This window comes from Adiantum capillus-veneris, chromosome 21, assembly GCF_014529385.1.
Source record: "Adiantum capillus-veneris isolate H3 chromosome 21, ASM1452938v2, whole genome shotgun sequence".
Lineage (NCBI taxonomy): Eukaryota > Viridiplantae > Streptophyta > Polypodiopsida > Polypodiales > Pteridaceae > Adiantum > Adiantum capillus-veneris.
The window spans coordinates 1,409,442-1,430,350 of record NC_140951.1 but is presented as its reverse complement, the minus strand read 5'-3'; the positions used below and the strand labels follow the sequence as shown (position 1 = coordinate 1,430,350).

The 20,909-nt window shown below is 45.1% G+C and overlaps 1 protein-coding gene across 1 annotated transcript in view; it reads right to left on the bottom strand.

Moving 5' to 3' along the window:
- LOC147430443 (telomere repeat-binding protein 4-like) overlaps positions 1 to 20,909 on the bottom strand; it is a 71,591-nt gene that overhangs the window by 49,043 nt on the left and 1,639 nt on the right. The gene's annotated exons all lie outside the window — the stretch shown is intronic.

Sequence of the window (20,909 nt, the reverse complement as noted above, 5' to 3'; positions counted from 1 at the left end):
CCTCGCCCTCGCCCTTGTCCCTCCACCTCTCCCCTCGCCCTCGCCCTCGCCCCTACCCACCCCCACTCACCCTCGTCCCTACCCACCCCCTCAACCCTCGCCCCTACCATCTCTCAACCTCGCCCCTATCCACCCCCTCCCCACCCTCTCGCCCCTACCCTCCCCCTCACCTTGCCCTCGTCCCTACCCACCACCTCACCCCTCGCCCCTACCCACCCCACCCCCTCTCGCCCCTACCCTCCCCTCGCCCCTACCCACCCTCTCCTTTCCCTCGTCCCTAGCCAGCCCCCCTCGCCCCACCCCTACCCTCCCCCTCCCCCTTCCCCCTCGCCCCTACCCACCCTCTCCCTTCCACCACTCGCCCCTATCTAGCCCTCCCTACCCCCTCAGCCTCAGCAATTTTTTCGGGCTTATGGTCATCCCTCCTTGCGGTGTTACTCAGGCTTATGGTCATCCCTCCGTTCGAGAAGCATGTGGCAAGGTTATCTGCAAGCATGGACGAGGTCATTTTCCTCTCACTATGGTTATCAATAATAAAGATACACTGGTTCCAAACCGAGCATATCTCTTTGCTGTGGAGCTTTATTCTGTTTAGCCAATTGGAATTCTTGGATTATGCAATCATACTAGTCCCGCCTATCCAAAGGCTTAAAACGTTTGCAAGCAGTGCAATGTGTCTAAACTCCACTTTTGGGCCTAGAACCTGCTTCAAGAAAGATGTGCAGATGCAATACCTAATGGTTTTCTTTCACAGTTTTTTTAGTATTTCCTCTCACCGAACGGTGAGTGGTCTTGTGGCGGGCAACCTGTAGAAGGCTACAGTGTCACTTTCACAGGACAGTTCGTACAGTTGGTTCACACTGGACGGACCCTCTGGGCTGGGAGTGACACGTGGCAGTGGCAGGGTACTGACGGTGGTCTAGTGGACATCGTGGCCAGGTCACCACATGGCTGACATTTATGAGCCGCTGGTGGCCCTTTATGGTGTTACATATGAGTAGTAGCGGTTGGTCATCGGTATCATCTGCTTCACCTTTGGTCCAGCATCGTCCTTAAGAACAGTGAGTCTATACACAGCGCACGTCTTCACCATCCCGGCACATCTGAGCCTCGACACCCCCATTGTACCTGTGAGTCCTGGGCTGGAGCTGAGTGTGCTTCCACGCCAGAGTCTGTATCAATCTTTGAGATAGTCGAGTCATATGTTCAGGTCTGCTGCTGTGTCTTTGTGAGCTCTGTTGGCGTCTATTGTTTCCTTTCTGTTAAGTCTGTGTGAGGGAGATTCAATCTGCTTGAGTGAGATTGTCACGCACATTGCACTGAGGACCACCCACTGTAGAGAGCACGACACATTATCCGCGCTACAGCTATCTCAGGTCTAGGGTTCAGGTCAGCTTAGGAAGTGTTCTAGCACCTTTGTGAGCCTGTGAGCAAGCCGTGCATGTCCAGGCACTTAGAGTAGTTGCTTATCCTCTGGTTGCACACAGCATGATCATCAGCATGACAGTCAGTACCCATCATGAGCACTTCACAGTGCACATAACCATTTTTCCTATTTATCCATTTTCACTTATTATTTAATAAGTGACTTTTGTTGGAAAGCTGGGTAGGGCAAATTTGCTAAGCTACTATAAATAAAACCTAGCACTAGCACTTTCTGATAAGAGACAGCAAAACTTCCAGTGACTTGCAGTGCACACCTTCTCAGCAAGACCGGCAGGAGACCTAGCGTTTTCAGCCAACAGAAGCAAATCAAGCCTAGCGTTTTGCTACAGTTTCAACCTGGCGTTTTCCAGATTGCAGATCAGCCTTGGCGTTTTTGCTACAGATCAATTGGCGTTTTCAGTTTGTAGCATTCAGCCTAGCGTTTGTAGATTCCGGCGTCAGATCAGCCCCAATGCATCAGCGTTTTCAGTTTTCAGCACTTAGACACATCAAATCAGCCCCTAGCCTCGCAGATCTCACCTACCCGCAACAATTTCTCACCGTATCGTCAGATCAGCCAGCGTTTTCAGATTCAGCCCACTCTCCGCAGATTTCAGCATCTGCGTTTTCAGCGCATCGTCGTCGCGTCGTAGCCAACGCCGTCCTTGCCGAAACAGTGTCAGCATTCAACAGAAAGTAAGCATTTACAGATTTCAGCCCTAGCGTTTTCAGATTTTCAGCTTGTTCTCGTCGTCGTCATCATTGTCGTCGACAAGTCCATTGCATCTAGACCATTGTACCAGATTTGTGCAATCAATAGCATAGACCTCTCTCGCCATAGAGAGGGGGGCCCTTGAAGGAGGCTTTGAGAACTGTCTGGTGTCATATTTGTTGCTAAATTGGCTTTATCTGACAGGAAAATAATTCTAAATGAATTATTGGATTTATAAGTGAGGGTTTTCTCGCTTGGAACACCAAGAAAAATAATTCTAAATGAATTATTGGAATTTTAAGTGAGAGGGTTTTTCTCACTAGAGACATCTGAGTACAGAGTATCCCTAGTGCGTCATTCAAAGTAATGACAGGAGCACTGTGATAGGGAATACCTGTAAGGCCACCAGGAACGGGTACTTCTGATGCGTCACATCGGATGGGTGACAGGGAGCATCAGTAAGAAGTATCCGACCATCCGGGAACGGACATCTCTGATGCGTCATAGGATGGGTATGGGTGACATAGAGCATCGTGAAGGGGATTGTACCGTAAGTTCGGTAGGAAAGGACTAGGTGATGGGTATTCCTGATGTGTCACAAGGTGGGTGACGGGTGCATCGGAAAGGGGATATCCATAGTCGAGAGGAAATCCGAACTGGAAAAGAGGAATATGTGTAAAGACGCAAGCACAAGAATAAAGATGGGTTCTAAGAAGCTTTTCTTAAAAAGCGAAAAATTTTAACGAGTTTTCCGGGAAGAGCAAACGCTTTCCCGCGAGGAATCTATGTTTGCATTGCATTTGTGCATGTGGTTGCATCCAGGGACGCCTGGGAAGTGTTGTGAAAAGCATTGTTTTAAACTTATAAGGTTTTATTGAGTTTTTGGGCAGGTTCAGACCAAACTAAAAAGTATGCCGGCCGTCCACTTAATAAGTGGGCAGCCACTTAGAAAATAAAGCAACAAAACCAGCCAGCGAATTCTCTCTCCTTATTTCAGGTCGAAAAGGGAAAAAAAAAAACGCGATCTCTATGCGAGCAGCTATTCGTGCCGTGGTCAAGGAGCTATAAAAGCACCACATGCCCTCACTGAAAAGGAGTTGCAGAGAAGACTCTGCCGCCAGAAGACGCAAGAGATCGCGAGACTACGAAGCACGGAAGTCGCTTTTCCCGCGCAAAAGCGACAGGTATCTATTGTGGATTCGCCATACAAATTGTTGTCGCGTGTTTGCGTGTGTGTTTGCAGGTACTTCATCGCGAAGGAGAAGCGAGAAGGCTTCGGCCTACGCTTCCGAATTCCGGGAACGGAATTCCGAAATTGTTTGCGGAGTCTCGACTTCGAGTACAGACGGAAAAAGGATTGAGAGCTCATCTCTCGAATTTCCCTTCCGAGAAGGAACGACCATCGAGTCAGAGAATTAGAACGGAGGGGTTTTCTCCGGTTCTTGTGCTTGAAAAAAGATTCTCCCTAATAAAAGGATTCTCTTTAAGGGGGGGGACCAGCCCATCTTCTGGTCCCCAATACTGTGTCGATCTTCTCACACTCTCTCTCTCCCTCTATCTATTTCTCTCTATATCCTTTGGCTTCAGTATTAAGTGATAAATCCTATTTATCCGAATGTATTCTATAATGTTATGCGCTCCCGTTTGTGACAGTATTCTTCTCTCTCTCTCAGACTCAGCACCTTCATTCACAGTGTCATTCACTTTGTTTGTGATCATTGCACTCTCTCACTTAAGGAACGGAAGGCTCTTCCTTCCGTAAGTAAACGGAACCCTTGAGCACAGTTCGGAGCACTCATCTTGAGCAAAGTTCTGTTGGGTTAAAGGCCCAAATGGCCCCCTTTGTGTATAGTTTTGAAGGTTATTAACCTTTGGCCACTAACTTTAAATTGGTCCTATACTTTTAATAAAGGAAATGTGTGAGTCAATTTGCTCACTCTAATTATTCCCCTCAACTATCGAGTAGCGCTCTCTCTCTCTGCTATCCTCGTTCCCTAGCGCCCCCTTCTCTGCAAGCACTCGCCCCTCTCCAAGGCACACACCCTGCACATCTCCGCATGCTCTTTCACTTGCACACACCGCTTCACGCTCATCAACTGGTATCAGTGCATCTGCTGGATTTTGTGATGTATGGACCTTAACCAATGTAATAAAGGCCATCCTCAAGCACTTCTCGAATGAAGTGATACCGCACATCAATATGCTTTGTGCGTGCATGAAACATGGCATTCTTTGCCAGACATATGGCACTCTGGCTATCACAACCAAGCATAGGTGCCTTGGCAGGCAAACCAAACTCGCTGCATAGACGTGCTGAACAAATGGCTTCTTTGGAAGCCTCAGTGTGGCTGAAATATATTCAGCCTCTATCATAGACAATGCAACGATCTTTTGCAATCTAGAACACCATGAAACAGCACCTCCTGCAAGAGTAAACACATAGCCATTTGTGGATTTCCATGTTTCCACATCACCAGCCATGTCAGAGTCACAAAATCCCTTTAGCTCCAATGGTCCTTTACCATAGTAGAGGCGCTTGTTTTTAGTCCCTTTCAAGTATCTCATAATGGACTTCACTGCATCCCAATGCAACCTGCCTAGATTAGCCATAAACCGGCTCACAACTCCCACTGCATGGGCTATCAGGCCTAGTAGCAACCATAGCATACATAAGTGAACCACAAGCTGAAGCGTAAGGCACACTTTGCATGTCATTGGCTTCTTCCTTTGACTTGGGACAATCATCCTTGGAGATCTTGACATATGGCTATAATGGCACGCCAAGGGGCTTTGCTTCAGCCATGTTAAATATGTCCAGCACTTTTCAATGTACTTTTCTTGCGACAAATACAATAGGCGCTGGTCTCTTTGCCTTCTAACACGCACTCCAAGTATATGTTCAGCTGCCCCAAGGTCTTTCATTGAAAATGCAGATTTCAGCTACCCTTTAAGAGCATCAACGGTGCTTCTTTTCTTTGCAGCTATCAACATATCATCTACATAGAGCACAAGAAAGATAGGGTTGCCATCCTCATCACGTTTGGTATACAAACAATGGTATGCATGACTTCTTTTGTAACCATGTTTAACTTCTTGTACCATTGTCTACATGATTGTTTCAGCCCATACAAGCTTCTATTGAGCATACATACCAAATGTTCCTTGCCAGGAATAACAAAACCCTCGGGTTGCTTCATGTAAAGCTCTTCCTCCACATCACCATGCAAGAAAGCGGTATATACATCCATTTGGTCCATTTCCAAATCAAGAGCAGCCACTATGGCAAACAATAGACACAAAGTGGTCATCTTCACAACGGGAGAGAAAAGTCTATGCCCTTGGTTTGAACATATCCCTCTGCAACTAGCCTTGCCTTATACTTGGGTTTTGCATCAACTATCTTGATTTTATACACCCATTTGTTAGGAATACCCTTCCTTCCTTTGGGCAATTCCACCAAATCCCAAGTATGATTAGCATAAAAAGCTTTAATCTCTTCTTGCATAGCAAGCTCCCACTCATCGCTGTGCTCACATGTTTGTGCCTCTTTATATGTAAGAGGCTCTCCCTCATCCGTCAACATAATATAATGCAAAGAGGGATCATATCTTCTCACAGGCCGTCTTTGACAAGTAGACCGCCTCACCCAATGATCCACATTCTCCGGCAATGCGTTTACATCAGGTGGCATGATAAAATCACCAACAATGGCCTGTTGTACATCATTTTCAGCATTGTTTCCTGCCTGCAAATGCCCTTCAGGAGCCTCAATTTGCTGCCCAACATCATCTAGCTCAAACACCACTGGATCATCTACATTTTCAGCCATATGTGGTGCATCCTGAGGGTCAAAAATAGGCTTAACAGGTGGCTGGTCATGCTGAAATTTGACTCTTTTATGGTCATGCTTTGAGGCACAATTGTTTTGAAGTAGCCTTGCCTCATTAAAAACAACATCTCGGCTACGTATAACCCTTTTGAGCTGAGGTAACCAAATCCTGTAGCCCATTTCGCCTTCTTCACCATATCCCATGAAAAGGCCTTTAGTGGATTTGGCATCTAGTTTACTCCTCAACTTAGGTCTAACATGCACAAAAGCCTCGCAACCAAAAATGCGTAAGTGATCATATGAAGCAGGCTTGCCAAACCGAACCTCTTTAGGGGTGTCACCTTTCAAAGACATGTGAGGGGATCGATTGCATATATGAACTTCAGTTTTCAAAGCTTCTCCCCGAAATCCATGAGAGAGATTAGTTGTGGACAACATGCATCTCACCCTCTCACAAAGTGTCCTATTGAATCTTTCAGCCACACCATTAGAAGAGGGGCTATATGGCACAGTATGTTCCCTCTTAATGCCCAAATTTTCACAAAATTTATTAAATTCAGCACTTGTGAACTCCCCCTCATTGTCCGTACGCAAGCATTTTAGCTTTCTACCTGTTTGGGTGGTCACAAATGCATGAAATTTCTTAAACGCAACAAAGGCTTCATCCTTAGACTTAAGCAAATAAACCCAAATTTTCCTAGAATGATCATCAACAAAGGAGACAAAATAGCATGCACCTCCCATAGACTTAGTAGGCATGCTACATACATCAGAATGTACAAGATCAAGCACACAAGATTTACGAGAGACACCAGAGTAATAAGAACGCTTTACTTGCTTGCCATATTGACATTCATCACAAAAGTCAAGCTTTGTGCCCTTAGCATCAAGCTTGTTCACAGTAGAAAGTTTAGAGAGGCCCTTTTGGCTCATATGGCCAAGCCTCTTGTGCCACAACTCCATGTGAGAGTTAATTTCAGCCAATGCAATAAACTTGCCCAACACGGCCTTTCCATGCATGCAGTAAAGTGTCCCTTTCTTTGTGCCCTTTACAATCAGCCTTGAGCCTTGAGTCATTTTCCATGATCCTCTCTCAAACAAGATGCTGTAACCATGCATATCCATCTGACCAACAGAAAGCAGACTCTTCTTGATTCCCGGCACGTATCTAACATCATGCAAGACAAGCTCATTTGTGCCATCTATGGAGAGATGCACCGTGCCAATACCCTCAATGGAACATGCATGATTGTTTCCAAGGTATACATGGCCATGCTTGCCTGCATCAAAAGTAGAGAAACACTCCTTAATAGGAGTCACATGAAATGAAGCACCACAATCAACAATCCAAGTCTGGGATAATGCATCATTGACAGTCAACAAAGCATCAATAAGATCACTCTTGGTGATCTGCATGTCCTGTGAATGAACATTAAGAGAGGCATCAAGGTCATAAGCATCATCATCTCACAAAGTGGTACACAAGATGTCCTCTACATCGGACAGCTCCTCAATCACAACACTAGAAGCCACATTGGCCCTCTCTTTGTCCTTTGAGCTATCCTGTGCATCTGTCTTGACTTCCTTCTTCTCTTTCTTTTTGTCTCCGTCATTCTTTTTCCGTTCTAACTCAGCTTTATAGTACCTGCAATCGGGTTTCTTGTGACCTTTCCTGCCACACTGATAGCAAGTCACATCATCCTTGCCTTTGCTGACATTTCCCCTTTCCTTACTCTTACTCTTACTCCTTTGTGCATAGGCATTCTTCTTCTCTGTCCTGCCTCTAACCATGTTGGCAGAGCTACCTCCCTCTCCACTTGCTTTCCTCTTGATTTTCTCATTCAAGATAGAACCCCTAATACCATCAAAGGTTAAATTGGGGTTATTTGACAATGAAACCGCCAATCTTTCCCATGAATCAGGCAAGGTCATAAGCAAGAAGATAGCTTTCAGCTTATCATCAAAAGGAGGTAAGCCTGAATCCTGTAACTGTGACAAAGTACCTGGGAACAACGACAAGTGCTCTGCAGCGCTCTTGGACTCATCTAGTTGCATGCCAACAAGTTTTCGCATCAAATGGACTTGGTTGACAGACGTTGTATTCTCATACATTCCCTTTAACTTACACATCAAAAGCAGTTGTGAGACCTTTGAAATCAATGATTGTCTCATCGGTCATGGCTATTTTAATGTATGTACCCTTCCTGTTCAGGCTAACCCGTGCTTCATCCGTCATATTCTGTGGCTTTACCTATTCAAGTACCCCTTCACAATCCTTAAGAAATAGGATTCCTTGGATCCTGTCTTTCCAAAGGTCGAAACCTGTTCCATCGAACCTCCTAATCTCGAAGAGATTCTTCACATCCAAAGAAGATGAAGCCATAGTTGCACAAATAAGAGGGCTAATACGCTGAATTTTTGGGCAAAATGCACAAAAACTGGAGTATAGTCTCACAAAGCTGTGCACTACAGGTCCAAATGGTCACAAGAGCAATTTGAGGCAAAATAGGTCGATTTAGGCAAAAAAAACAATTTCTGAAATTTATGCGCAGGAAATTTCAGCGAGCAAATTTGTGCTCAAAAACAACAATTTTAGTTGTTTTTAGCCTCACAGAACATACATAAGGCTAATGCACAGCCTTTAGAAGCATGTATGAGCAAAAGCCCAGCATCAAATTGCACGAAATTGAGCCACAAATGGTCATACATAGCCAAAACTTGTCAAATGTGCGTAGATTGCATTAATTTGTACTTCCCCAATGTGGACGCATCAAGAATACACTTGCAAAAACTTGCGTAAATCTGAAATTTGCTGAAAACACCTGTTTTGAGACCTGTTTTTCGGCAATTTCAGTGTTTTCGGGTAGCGAGGACCTAGAAAAGATGTTCCCACACCTTAATACATGATTTGCAAAACCTGTATTTTGCTGTCATAACCTGTAATTTGCTGATTTTGACCTAATTTCAGCCTGTTTTAGGTAAGTTTGACTTGCCAGGAGCTCATTAGTGTCCGGGGATGAGTCCTTTGGTGATGAAATTGCAAAATCTCGCATGAAAGTTGACCTCCTTGGCTGAAAATCAACGTTTGCAAGTTTGGGAGCAAACCCTAATTTGGCTCTGATGATGAGCGCGAAGCGGTGTGTGCAAGTGAAAGAGCATGCGGAGATGTGCAGGGTGTGTACCTTGGAGAGGAGCAAGTGCTTGCAGAGAAGGGTGCGCTAGGGAACGAAGATAGCAGAGAGAGAGAGCGCTACTAGATAGTTAAGGGGAATAATTAGAGTGAGCAAATTGGCTCACACATTCCCTTTATTAAAAGTATAGGACCAATTTAAAGGTAATGGCCAAGTTCAATGTGAACTTGGCCAAAGGTTAATAACCTTTAAAACTATACACAAAGGGGGCCATTTGGGCCTTTAACCCAACAAGTTCAACATTCACTTCCATTGCACCTTACATTGGTATCAGAGCTTTGGCAGTGTTCTGTATCACTCAAGGAAAGAACCACAAGAAATTTTTTGCTTGTTGCGGTCGCACGTAACCCAAGTCCACCTGGGCGTGTCGGTTCCTAACCGTGTTTTTGAAGAGTGACAAGTAATCCAAGAAAGAAGGGCTTGTCCGGCCTACCCTTGTTCCTCTTTTCACTCATTGAGAGCGGACCGTGCACTTAGCGGCCGGCCGATGGATGTGAGGTGGGAAAAAGCAACTTTGGTGTGAGCGCAAGGCTGCCAAGGGATGCGCCCGCAGGGAAGAGTCGAGCTCGGGTAAGAGAAAAGCCTTCTCTAACAGCGATTGCAAGCTACAGAACCTCAAGAACCTCAACAACCAAGTTCCTCGTGAACTTAAGTACCCAAGATCTCAGTGTATGGTCATCACCCGAAGCGGAATGGATACTTTGCGTGAAGGTGATGAGCATGAGGTGGTGAAGAAGAATTTTCCCCATGCGTACAATTGGTGAATGAGTTTGACCACTCGTCCTACCACTTTGCTAGAGTTCGAAACGATGTTTCAAAAAAAGTTCTTGTTAGGCAAGGAGGACGAGCGAAACTGAGAGTTATGGGACAAGTGCTTGATGCAGAACAAGTCCCTAACTCAGTACATCTGAAACTACAGAGAGATAGTACTCAAGTTAAAGGGAATCGATGCATTCCAGACTTTGCGAGGCTTCAAGAGGAGCCTCACAAATGACTATCTTGAGTACATTGAGCCTCTTCAGCCGAAGGATTTATTCGAGGGGATATGTGATGACACCAAGCGTCGTGGTACACGATATGGGCAAGTAGGGCTAAGAAAAAGAAAAAAAAAAGTAAGGGTTTAGAAAGGGGTTCTGTAGTGAAATGCAGGGGGAGATGACTGACCAAGGTAGTCAGGGTGGTCGTTGGACTAAAATACCGCAACCATTTAAAAAGAAAAGAGAGTCCAAATTACAAAAAAAAGAGCTATGTTAAAGCGTGAAAGGAAAATCATTATTTCAGCTGCAATGAGGTAGGGCATACCGAGGCCGAATACCCAAAGCTCAAAGCTAGCACGAATGGCAGTGAGCCTAAGAGAGATGGTAAAATCCTCCAGGTAGTTGCACACAATGCAGACGCTTCCTCTCAATTTCAGAGAGTTCAGGAGGTGACGGTGTATCAATGTGACGTGCGCCATGCTTCTTCGATGACATCAACTGTGTGGCAGCGTCCACATGACATGGTGCCCATGTATGGCACCATAGATAGCCGTAGTGACTAGTCACTGTTTTTTAGATAATGGAGCTACCCACAACTTCTTAAACTACTCGTTGGTTCAAAAATTAAGGTTGCTCGAGACCGCAGGCAATCATGAGTACACTATTGGCTTGGCCAACGATTATGATAAGATAGCATGGAATACCTAGCCTCGGAGTCCATTAGCCATGCAAAACTGCTAGGCTACGCTCGACTTTCAGGTCATGGATTTGGCTAGAGTAGACGTGTACCTAGGCAAGGAGTGGTTGTACAGCTTGGGCCCTAGTCTAGTGAGAAGCCATTTGCAGATCACGCTACAGTTCGAGCATGGAGGTAGGGCAAGAATATAAGTTGGAGGGAAGCCCAAAAGAAAAGCTTTGAAAAGCTTAAGGCGGCTATAGTAATTGCACCTATATTAACTATAGTGGATCCAAATGAGCCGTTTATCTTGGAGACAGACGCAAGTAATGAGGCCGTAGAAGTCATACTTATACAAGGGGACGTTCGGTTGCATTTGAAATCAAAAGTTAGATTGTGCCCAACGTACCTAGTCGGCCAATATGCGAGAGTTACTGGCTATAGTACATGAACTTAAAAAGTAAAGACACTATTTATACGGTGCCACTTTTGAGGTCCGAATGAACCATGAAAGTCTGAAATAGCTTTCAAGTCAAAGTAAATTGATAGGTAGTGTCACAAAGTGATGACGTGGCGGACAGCAGAAACCCTAATTTCTACCAAGAACCCTAAAATTCCTGCAAACCCTAATTTCTGCCAGAAACCCTAATTTTCAAAAATCGCGGAGGCTTTTTTTTTTCTTTTCTTTTTTTTTTAAAATGGAAAATGAAGAGCGACGCGAATTTTACTTTTTTTTATAAAAAAAGAGAAAAAGACTCTCTAAGAGAGAGAGAGAACTGATGCTTTTGATTTTAAAAGCTTTTGGGGCTTTGCTTTTGGGCATCCCTTGTAACCTTTAAATTAGTGGTGAGGGCCTCACTTCTCAGGGCATCTGGACGCAGAGTCTGAGAGTGAAACCCTAACCGCTCTCTTGTACTTTGATGATTGATTAATATAAAAAAGAAATACCGAAAGGGGCGCCAGTCTTTGGGGCCAATATCTCTAGGCACGGAACTCCGCCGGGCCAGTGCAAATCTATTGTGATCTGTGAATTGTTTTGAAGTGGTTATTTGGTGCTGTCGCGGTTGATTCTTGACTTGGAGTGTCCAAGTCTGTTACAGTGGTATCAGAGCACGGCCGATTTCTCTTCTATGGGAAATCCGATCCCCGAAATTTTTTTCCGCGGCACCTATGGCTTCAGGCAATGATCAGTCGACTCCCTCTGCATCTGGAGATGCGGGCTGGGATCACAACGAAGATTCAGGCAGAGAGTATGGCCTGCCTTGGCCTACTTAGGCGGAGCGGCGAGAGATAGAGCGTCGCCAGTTGATCGGCGATGCAACAAAGATGATGCTCAATTTTGCCAAGGACCCAAAGATGGCAAAATATATGAACCAGACCTCTTTGGAAGAGGTACAGACGGAGTGGCAGAGAACCACAACACCACTCCCGAAACCCGCTCTCAAGAAACCTTCTGCCTCCAAGAAATATACGGAGAAGGAACTGCAAAACGTGGTTGATGCACGGATTGCTCATCTTTTTGACACGCAAAAGAAAGCCAAAAAGCACGGCAAAAAGCAGAAGAAAGGCACTGACTTCCTGGGATATTTAGGTCGTCGGTCGACATTTGACAAGGCAAAGAAATTGAAGAAGCGCGTCAAGTTTGAAGACCTACCCAGTTCTTCTTCTTCTTCTTCTGACAGTTCTTCTAGCTCCTCGGATTCAAGCGAAGAAGACAGAAAAGGTAAACAGCGAAGCAAGAAGCAACGCTTTGGAAAGGGCAAGAGAAAGGCAAAGAAGGCTAAATCTCGCCCAGAGACTGACAGTTCTACTGAGGACTCGTCTACAAACAGCTCAGATTCCGATGACGGAAAGTTTTATGCGAACAAGAAGAATTTTTACAAAGCCAACCAGTATGACTTTCTCGAAGATAAAAGCAAGAAAGTCTGAGAGTTTAAGGAAGGTGGCCACTCGATCAAGTTTGATACTTTTCACGATACTCAAATGCTTCGAAGGCTTTGTCTTTTATTCAGCAGTTTGACATCGCTTTCGCGGAAGGACGCTATTCAGAGCACTCCAAGATTCAGAGATCTACCTCTTACCTTAAGGGGAATGCTCGTACTTGGTGGTCCACGCTTCTTTTAACAAGAGTGCGCCAGTTAAATGGCTGAAATTTAAGAAGCTTTTTATTTCTTCTTGGTTGACGCAAGAATATGAACGAGATGTACGAGCTGCTTGGAACCATCTTCGGATGACCAAGAAAGATACAATCAATGCTTATTGTGAAAGATTCTGGAGCTCTTTTCTACCCGCCTCTTCATTCAAGAAGATCTCGTTCAGAGAACAGATTGAGCGGTTTACCTTGGGTCTACCTACAGAGATCCGAGATCACTGCTTGGAACAGAAGTCAGCTTCTATTCAGGAGTTGATGAGTCATGCGAAGCGGCGCTTTGCCATTCACTCTGGCAGTCTGACCTACCCCACAGATGAGGCCATGACACAACGAGCCGAACAGACTTCTGGGAATGAAAGTAGAATGAAAAAGAGCAACCTAGAGAAAAAGAAAGGATACACGACCCAAGCTTACTCCTGAGGAGAGAGCTCGCTTCATCAGAGAGGGGAAGTGCTTTGGATGCGGGGAACATGGACATATCTCCGCGAAGTGCCCTGATAAGGCACAGAAAGAACAGAATGATAAAGACGACGACAGGTCTGAGAGTTCGAGAGCAGCTGAGGAATGTGGCAGAAAAGGCAGATAGAAAAGCACAACTGGTACCACATGGCGTGGGACTTGCACCGAATCAAATGAATGAAAGTACAAACTTTGCCATTTTTTTTGGGGCAAAGTGAAGGATCAGGAAGCTCTTTTGAAGGAGCCAAGGCCAACTTCTTTTCACTTGGAATTGGCGGCTCGATTTGGAACTACGCACAACAGACTGACGCCACAGGCGGTGGTAGTTCGACTGGCACCCGGATGGGATGTTGCCATTACACCGAGCATTGGCAAACTTCGTTTGCAATGACAAGGGTGTTCAGGGCACGCGAGTGACGTTCTACTCGGGATCCCTTGGTACCACAAGAACTACGCCGTGGTTGACTACCAGGCAGAGAAAGCGACTTTGATAAATGAAGGGCTTAGAGATTGTACTTGATGAACTTCAGTTTTCTTACTCATTCTTTTGGGAGAACTGAACGATGGATAAAAGTTGAATATGTTTTGACCTGAAGAAAAGAACGCCAAGGATTTTTTCTCCACGCTCATGCCGATTGCTTTTGAGAGGGCCTGAAGATCATACCATTGATCTGATATCTGGAAGCACCCCACCGAATCGGCCACCTTATCATGTGAGCCGAGTACAGAATGAAAAGATTATGAACTCAGTGAAAGACCTCTTGGAAAAGGGTCTTGTCCAGCCTAGTACTTCATCGTATTGCTCTCCAGTGTTGTTGGTTTTGAAGAAAGACGGATCTTGGAGAATGTGCATCGCTTATAGCACTCTCAACGAAATCACCATCAAGAACAGATTTCCGATTCCTAGGATCGATGATATACTCGACAGGGTACAGGGATCCTCGTGCTTTAGCAGGATTGACTTGAAGAGTGGATATCATCAGATCAGGATAGCGCCAGGAGATGTCTACAAGACAGCTTTTCGGACGACTTTTGGGTTATTTGAGTTTTGGTGATGCCTTTTGGCTTAACCAATGCCCCTGCGACATTTAACCGGATGATGGATAGGATTTTTCGAGAGTACAGGCTATTTGTTGGCACTTTCTTTCATGACATCATTGTTTTCTCCAAGAATGAGGCAGAACACAGAGATGATCTGCTTCAAGTCTTTCAAGCATTACGAGATCACACATTAGTGATTAATGCTAAGAAAAGTGAATTTTTCCTACCAGAGATACATTTTTTGGGACACATTGTGTCAACAGCAGGAGTGCAAATGAACCCGGCCAAGATAGAGACTATCCGTGATTGGCCCGATTTGAGGAATGTCCATGAAGTTAGAAGCTTCTTGGGACTGTGTTCGTACTACAGGCGGTTCATACGAAAGTTTGCAGAGGTTGCTTCCCCTTTGCATACCTTGACACAGAAAGGAGTACCTTTTTCGTGGGGACCCACAGAGGTGACTGTCTTTCGGACATTGAAAGAGAAATTGACTACGGGACCTATTTTGACTTTGCCGAACTTGCAGAAGTCATTTGAAGTATATTGTGATGCTTGTGGTCGTAGTCTGGGTACGGTCTTGATGCAAGAAGGCCATGTCATAGCTTACGAGAGCCGTTTGTTCTCTAGGCCGGAGATGACAGCACAGATCTATGGGAAAGAGCTTTTGGTGGTTATCCATGCTCTTACTCAGTGGCGGCATTACCTACTCGGAGCGGATTTTACTGTCTTTACAGACCATCAGAGTTGGCGCTACTTCTTGTCATAGAAGCAGCTTTCGGAAAAGCAGATGCGGTGGACGAACATCTTGTCATAGTTCCACTTCCAGATTGTCCATGTGCAGGGACAGAAGAATGTGGTGGCAGATGCTGTCTCGGAAACCGTTGGTTCTGGCTATTTCCGCGATACATCATAGGAGCTTCGAGGATATGGTCGATCAGCATGCCACAGATACAGATTTTGCAGATATTTTCACACGGATACGGGATGGGGAGACAGTAGCGGGATACTCCCTTCGGGAAGGCTACTTGATGAAAAAGACTGTTGTGCGTTACACAGCCGTTGAGGGAAAAGGTTATGACTGAATGCCACTGTCCACCTTTCACGGGTCACCGCGGCATTGCTACCACCATGAAAGGGGTAGAGAGATACTTCTTTGGGCCGAGACTCAAAAAGGATGTGGAAGAGTTTGTGCGCAGTTGCTCAGTATGCCAGAAGGTCAAGTTTGACAGGCATAAGGCACAAGGATTGTTACAGCCTTTACCCATACCCACCCACCCCTGGGAAAGTACTGCAATGGATTTCATTTTTGATCTCCCGAGAACACAGAATGATCACGATGATTTTCCAATTACATGGCACGTCTGAGACGATTGTCTTCGACAGAGATCCCAGATTTATGAGTTTGTTTTGGAAGGCAATTTGGGAGAACATTGGCATGCGGTTGCAGTTCTCGTCATCGTTCCACTTGCAGACTGACGGGCAATTTGAGATTGCCAATTCAGTGATTTTAGATTTATTGAAGTCTTGTATCTCGGATAAGAAGACTCAATGGGAAAAGAACTTACCTTTGGTGGAATTTGCCTACAATAACACGATATACTCTTCGACGGGGAAGACGCCATGTGAGATTGTTGAAACTGCTGCGAAGGTTCCATCCTTCCTCAGCACGAAAGATTAGAAATTTGAAGCGGATGAATATTCGCGAGATTTGGATACGGCTTTTGCCAAGGTTCGCGAGACTTTGCAGGAGTCTCAAGAACAACAGAAAAAGGCAGCGGATCGCCATCATCGCGACTTGAAACTGAAGGAGGATGATTGGGTGCTCTTACGTTTTGAGAAGGCACACCTACGAAAGAAAAAGGGAAAGGAGAGGCTTTTTCCAAAGCTTAGTATGCGATACTACGGACCTTTCCACATCACTGACAAGATAAATGATGTCTCCTTCCGATTGAAACTGCCAGATACTTGGAGGATTCACAATGCATTGCATGTGAGTCTCTTGAAACCTGTTAAGGGTGATGTGCCTGATGATGGGGAGCCTGATGAGCAACCCGCAGTGGAAGAAAACTAGGAGATCCTTGTTCCTAAACAGATTTTGGCACATAATGATACGAAGAAAGGTAAAGTCTGAAGGTGGTTCTTGGTTAAGTTCAAGAACTTTCCTGCATTTGATGCGAAGTGGATGGCGGAGGAGGACCTAGCAGATACTCCTCGGATTGTGAAACTTTACCTCGATGTTTTGGTTTAGCATAGTCTACTCCAAACGGAACCCAGAAACTCAGCTTGGCCGAAGATCTGGTGCAGTGGGATGCACAAGAGGGGAGTTACTCCGCTCCTTTGTCAACAGATGCCTCGATTTTGATACTAAAGTCACTGATGTCTCTTTGAGCTTCAGGGATACTGAGAGCTGACAGTATTCTGTTGGATGACTTTATGAAATGGAATTCCTGATTATGATACTGATTTGTTCTTGACTTCTTGTGAGTGCAGGAACTGATAGACGAAATGACTGCAGCATTTTGGTCTGATTGATCTCGAATAGACATGGTTGCAATAGGGGTTAGTCAATCGGACATCGATGAGGTCCCGATTGGACCTAGATGTGATTGCTAGCTACATTGTCGATAAATCATGGTCTAAGATCCGAATGAATTTTGAATGTCATGTGATGTCCTGTGATGTCTGGTGATGTCCTGTGATGTCGTGTGATGTGACTGTCGATTTTGTACATGTGCTAGATGTGTGTTCCTAGTACGTAGGTACTAACAGTCAGTGTCTGCTAAGACGGTTTATGGCTTTTGTCGGTTTTGCAGGCGTAATCGCGGTCGATTACAATGCTTTCAAGAGGGGGGTATGTCACAAAGTGATGACGTGGCGGACAGCAGAAACCCTAATTTCTGCCAAAACCCTAAAATTCTTGCAAACCCTAATTTCTGCCAAAAACCCTAATTTCCGAAAATCGCGGAGGCTATTATTTTTTTATTTTATTTTTTTTAAATGGAAAATGAAGAGCGACGCGAATTTTACTTTTTTTTTATAAAAAAAGAGAAAAAGACTCTCTAAGAGAGAGAGAGAGAGAACTGATGCTTTTGATTTTAAAAGCTTTTGGGGCTCTGCTTTTGGGCATCCCTTGTAACCTTTTAATTAGTGGTGAGGGCCTCACTTCTCAGGGCATCTGGACGCAGAGTCTGAGAGTGAAACCCTAACCGCTCTCTTGTACTTTGATGATTGATTAATATAAAAAAGAAATACCGAAAGGGGCGTCAGTCTTTGGGGCAATATCTCTAGGCACGGAACTCCACCGGGCCAGTGCGAATCTATTGTGATCTGTGAATTGTTTTGAAGTGGTTATTTGGTTCTGTCGCGGTTGATTCTTGACTTGGAGTGTCCAAGTCTGTTACAGGTAGAAAGGCTCGGTGAACGAAGATCCTACATGAGTTTGATCTTCAAATATGTTACTAGCGAGGTAAAAAATGTAGTGGCAGATGCACTGAATCGCATGCCACAAATTAACGAATTAAGCTTCACAATCCGAAAGAACGAGTTCTTGGAATCACCACGAGGCTTATGTGAGCACGATCCATCCTTAACACAAGTATGGCGCATTGTACGCGATCACACTACACAAACGCAACCACCTCCCTTGTCTGCACGTAGTTGCTAGTTCGAAGAGACGAAGAGCCGTAGGTGCGACGAGTACCATAAGCTGACGGGAAAGGCACCGCCTTTGCCAAGGTAAGGGAGGCTTTGCAAAAGTCTCAAGAACAATGACACACGTTACCTCAATGGGAATAAAGTCATTAATTTCTTTTGAGATTTCAAAGATACTCACATGCTACCAATGTTCTGCTGGATATCTTATGTAAAGAAATGATTTTGAGATGGGAATCTCTCATGTGTGTATTGTTTGAGTACGTGTTTGAAAGATGAAATGACTGAAGCATTTTATCTTAGTCGCCTAAGGGGTGATGCAAATGTGATAGTAACAAGATCAAGACATCTGGCGCAGTCTGGATATGATTGCTTTATACGTTACAATGATCATGAATCTCATCTAAGATCTCGAAGAGGATAGTGATGTGAAAGTTCGGTGACTGTCGTCTTCGCGCAAGTGCTAGATATGTGTGGTCTAGTACGTTAGTGTCTACTAAACTAGTTTTTATCCTGTCTATTTTGCAGAAGTAATCGAGTGATTACAATTCTTTCAAGAGGGGGGGGATGTCACAAAGTGATGATGTGGCATGGCCTAAAGGATAAAGCCCAACCAAGGGGTCCAAAACCCTAGTGAAAAGAAGCAGAAGTTGTTCCAACTTACAAGTTCTTGCCAAGTGGCCCAGAGAGGTTAGGGATTAAAAACTTAACCCTCCGAACTTATGGAGCCCGATCGAGGAACCTAAAACCTTGTAATTTTAAACATTGCGTAGCGATGATGATGTGGCAACTCGTATGGATTTTCTCAAATTACGGTGTGATTTGCGGAGCTGCGTGCTGACGTGGCAGTGCGTACGAACAACCTTACTGACGCATGATTTTGGAGACAGGTGCTTTTTTTAGTTGAAGCTTTTCATGTAATAGCTTTTGAGTTTGGCCTAGGGCCTTTAAAATGTACCTAGGGCCTCCTCTCTACTCAGATTAGCTTGGGAGCACAGAGAGGAGAAAGACCCTTGGACATTGTACTTTGCGAAGCATAATAATAAAGAAATACCGAGAAGGGACACTACTCTTTGGGGCCAATGCATCTGGGCACAGGACTACATCGTGCCGTGTCGACTCTCTCTCTCTCTCTCTCTCTCTCTCTCTCTCTCTCTCTCTCTCTCTCTCTCTCTCTCTCTCTCTCTCTCTCTCTCTCTCTCTCTCTCTCTCCAAAAGTTTTGCGCAGCTGTCTGCAGTTTCTCACATGTGTTGCAATAGATTCTCGGATTGGAGTGTCCAAGTCTATTACAACTGAATGGTAAAAAATGGTTGGGCCTGATCTATGGCAGAAACGCTAGGTTGATCTGCTTCCCTACCCACCGCCCATCCTAGGGCTGTCCCCTGGGTGCGCCCTTCACCCAAGGCATTGTGCACACTGCAACTCCTGTACCCCTACACTCTCCTAAGTACCCACAGAAGTCCAAGTCGGCCAGCCATCAAGCTGCCCCATGACCATAAATAGGGGGAATATGTGGAGAAAGAACACCCGATGCCATGAAGGGCCATGGGAAAATATTGGCAAGGCTGGGGAAAAATGCTCCAAGCCTACAGGAGCCTACTGTCCATGGAACAAAGCCAAAACCCTAAGCTAAACATGGCTAGCGAACACAACCCGACATCAACCTCACACTTACCGAGCACAGCCACAAAACAGCCCTCACACCCTAACACCTGCCCCTGGGAGAAACACGGAACGACTGGACAAAACTGGAGAGATCCCGCTACATCATTTTTCAAACACGATGGGCTGCTAGGTGGGTAGCAATGAGGGAAGCTCTTAGGGAACTCTTTTGTCTTGTTAATGTTAGAGTTCAAGGAGGGGGGGTGAGAAAGGCCGATTTTTGCAAATCCAAGAGGGAGAGGAGAAGGAGATCACCCAAGATGAGCACTTGGTGCTTTGATATCACGTGTGAGTGCCAACACAAGCCCAAGAGAATGAAGAGAGAGAGAGAGAGAGAGAGAGAGAGAGAGAGAAAGAGAGAGAGAGAGAGAGATGCCAAGTGATGGAAGGGGCCTAGCAGCCCATGTGCGACGCCTATGGCAGATACAGCAGACATAAAATGTGGCACGCGAGGGGCTATCAATATAGGTCTACATAAACAGGTCAGCCAGCCCCTCCATAAAATCCCATGACCCAATTTAGGACAAAATAGGGTACAGCCCTAGATAGGACACAAAATGACATTCAAATGGACTTCCAGATCAAATGCAAACTCAATGCTACACATGGATGGCCAGCATCAAAACCAAATCATGGTCAGACAACAAAACTATCGCACACCACATCATATCATCCCATCACGGGAAGCTGCCTATGGGCCAACATAGAATCTCTCTAATTTCGTTTGTCCAAACTATCTCTAAAATCCCCAGGAACAATGTTGTCACTCGAGAGAGAAAGAGTACACGCTAAGCATCATCACCAAAATCCACAAAAAGGAATCTATCCCAAGCATCTCTCTCAGAACGAGCAATAGATGATAAAGTGAGAAGACACATCAGACAACCAATCCTCCGGGGTCTACACATTGTTGAAATCTTCCCCGACAACCCAAGAATCCAAGTAGACAAAACGTCCACAATCTGTTCTCAAAACCAAGGCCTAGCACAAGCTGTGATAAGAGCACACATACACAGAATACTCATCAAGTGTCCTCTCTCTATAGAGACCCACAAAACTCGTCACAAATTGTTGACTTAGCAAACTTTCCTTGAGAAGCGTAGGACTTTGAGCACCTTAATGACACGGCATGT